Raw genomic sequence first — 3485 nt, forward strand, 5'->3', positions numbered from 1 at the left:
GGTTCGATGAATCTAGTATTTGTAATATTGTAATGGGGTCAGTTTGGTTGATTGTTCGTAGCTAAAAAAGAAGAAGATAAGAGTCAAATGAAATAATTTAATTTGTATGGGCAATATGGAGAAAGTATCTAGTGTTATTCGACCTTGATTCCGTATATTCTTAAGTTGACCACCAACTTCGTTTGACATTATTTTGAGTATGATTCATTGCATATGTCCACATGTTTTTTTACATCTCTGTGTAAATTTCTAGTGGTGGATCGGATGTACCGATCCTCTTATTTCCTCTTGATAGAGTAGGAGACTTTGACAGACTTGGCCATTTCATTTTTGATAATTTGGCGTTGTTGAAATAGTTAAAGTATCTCAATATGTATACAAACACAACCTTTATTATGAGAACTTATAGAAGAGCTTTCGTGAATAGTTACACTTATTTGAGAGTGTTGTTAGAGGTTCTATATGCATGGGTGTATCATTTGCTAGGTGTTTACTCGATAACTTTCTTCTTTGGGTTGGATAAGTTTGATTCTCCCTTAATGAGTACTCGATGTCTAGAAATACATTTTTTTATGACTTAAGTTCACGGAAAGATTGTGTTGTGAGAAGGGAATCTTGAAAATAAAAGTGATCATTTTTGCATTATGCGTGTCTCGTGGTTGATTCAGGCTCACTCATAGTTGTAGCCAGTTTTGATTCATAAGGTTATCTTGGTTACGTGAGATAAGAGTCATCTTGATGGGTGTGTTATGGTCTAGTGTGTTTCAGTTTAGATGGGGTTCATCGGTTAGTTTATGACTTTGTAATCACTCCTAATTAAAAGATTTTCTAAAATTTGGTTCGAATTTTCAATTCTTGATAGTTAATTTTGATGGAATGGTCCTAAGTATGAGTTTACTCAGAAAGAGAAACACGACTCTGAAAATCATACCTTAGGCTCTTGGTATCCCCTAGTATTTGACTTTTTTTTACTTTATGTTCGAGGACGAACATGATTTTTAGTGGTGGATAATGTAATGACCCGAAAGGTCATTTTTGGAAATTTGAAATATTCATTTAACTAGAGTGAATTAATTGATGGTTAATTATTAAATAACTAACATTTATTTAACTATTTAGTGGGTTATAATTATTTGCCCTAATCAGTTAAAGGAAAAAAAATATAAAAGAACGAATGGCCTCTCGAAGAGGATTTCATCACCGCTCGACCGATCCAGTGAAGCAGGTAATAGTGCCTAACTATTGTATTGCATATGGATAGAGATTAAATTGTTATTATTTATGTTGGATTATGTGATAAATTTACAAAGCTTATATATAGATTCCACGTTTTATGACTTAGGGGAAGAAACAAGATAGTTGAAAGTGAAGATTTTATATTATATTATAATTATTAGGTAATCATTGCATAAACCATAATGATTTGGGAAGTGATGAAATGGGAATATATGACACTGTGGAGTATCGAAAATTTTCTTTACTTCTAAGTTCTAGGTTAAGCGCTAATAGAGTTGTAATTTTTGATCCTCTTTATCATATTATGATTTTTGTTTTGAGATATTAAGATATGTAATTAAATATTAGGTATATTATATTAAATGAAAACTATTAGGGTTTTAGTGTTTGGAGGTGTTATGACTTAACCCTAGGCTTGAAGGTTAGGAACTTGATTATAGAGTTGGGTGTTGTTAGTTTCGAAGTCTTATCGCGGTTACTTATTTGAATAGATTGTTTTGAGTTGGAAGTTCAACAAAAAGAGAAGACTCAAGTTCTGGAGTGATTTTTCTACTATTTGAGGCAAGTGGATTTCTAAACTCTTGTTAAGTGTATGGAATGCGTGTATTTCCTTGTGATATATGTTTGGGAGTAACGGGATTGGTGATGAGTTGACTTGTTCACATTGATTAATTCTAATGATGAAATAAAAGGGATAACAAAAGGTGATGTGATTAATTACTTATGTATGATGTGTTGAGAAAAGTTTGATGGCTTGTTGAATCATTGTTGATGTGATTTCATGTTTGTGTGGTTGTGAACTGTGCAATGTTATGAAAATGGTCATATCCTCATTATTTGTGTGAACATGTCATTGCATTATTCTGAGACATGGTTGTAAAAGTGTTATGTGCATTGGGAAAGAATGATAACTTAAAGAGGATGTACCATTTCGAGGGACGTATCGCGCGCCGCGATGGATACTATATTTCGAGGGACGTATCGCGCGCCGCGATGGTTACTGTTATCGAGGGTCGTGTCGTGCGCCGCGACAGATGCATGGACAGATATGTCCCCCATGGGTCCCGGACTGAGAGACAAAGGGTGTATCACTAAGTCAGACATGCATCATTATACTTGACATTGCATTCCATTGCATTGCACATACTTATCATTAGTGAACTTGGTATCGTGTTCTGTTGATCTTCTGATTGCCTCTCTGTGAAACTTGTGATTGATCAATATTGAAGTTGTTATTCCGGATATATAATTTGTTGAAGTATTGTTGTTGAGGATATGTAATTTGTTAAAGTGTTGTTGTTGTGGATAAGTAATTTGTCTAAATGTTGTTGTTGAGCTACATGCTATGTAAACTGTGAGCTGTTAGGTTGGGTTGATTTTAATGCAGGTTGTAGTTGTGGAGGTTCAGTTGGGGGTGGTAGGAGTACCCGTATTTCATCCCCTTAGCTTGTGTTTAGAGGTTTACTTGTTGAGTACCGTGTGGTTTGGTACTCACCCCTTGCTTCTACAAATTTTTTTGTAGGTTATGAGCCTGGATTTTTGTTGTACTTGTCATTCTCTTCTTTTTCGAGGCTTCCTGGAGATTTTGTGAGGTAGTTGTTGGTCATCTCAGCATCCCTCCTTACTCTTGTTTATGATTTTGTTCTACTCTAGAAACAATATCATATGAGACTTATATTTTCTTTTGAATCAATTGTAATACTTTAGAGGCTTGTACACGTGACTACCATGTTTTGGGGGTATAATGTAAGTTGATAGTAAATTTTCCGCATTTTTATTATAATGGTTGAGTTTTAGGCTGACTTGTCTTGATGGGATAAGACGAGTGCCATCACGCCCATTTTTGGATCGTGACAATGAATTGTTATGAAATTTGCTAGTTATATATCACTACCGAATGTATGTTAAAAATACTATGTATAATTTATTTGTATTACATAAGAATTGTAAGTGTTGAGAAAAAAAATTAAATGTGTGTTAAAAATAATTATGATTCATCTGTATGACATATATAAGTTTTATGAAATTTTTTAAGCTGAAGCTTGCATTATGAGTTAGTGTTGTCTTATAAATGTATTAAATATGTATAAAATTGTTTTAAGTAAGTATTGCTAAAAATTGACAAAAATGGTAATAAATTAAAAGTATACTTAAAAGTGGTAATTATTAAATAAAAGACCTCCACTTATGTAATTTTTTTCTTTTTATTTTTTGTTACTTAAAATACTTAAATGCAAAAATTAAAGATT

This window comes from Solanum lycopersicum, chromosome 1 (assembly GCF_036512215.1).
Source record: "Solanum lycopersicum chromosome 1, SLM_r2.1".
Taxonomy (NCBI): Eukaryota; Viridiplantae; Streptophyta; class Magnoliopsida; order Solanales; family Solanaceae; genus Solanum; species Solanum lycopersicum.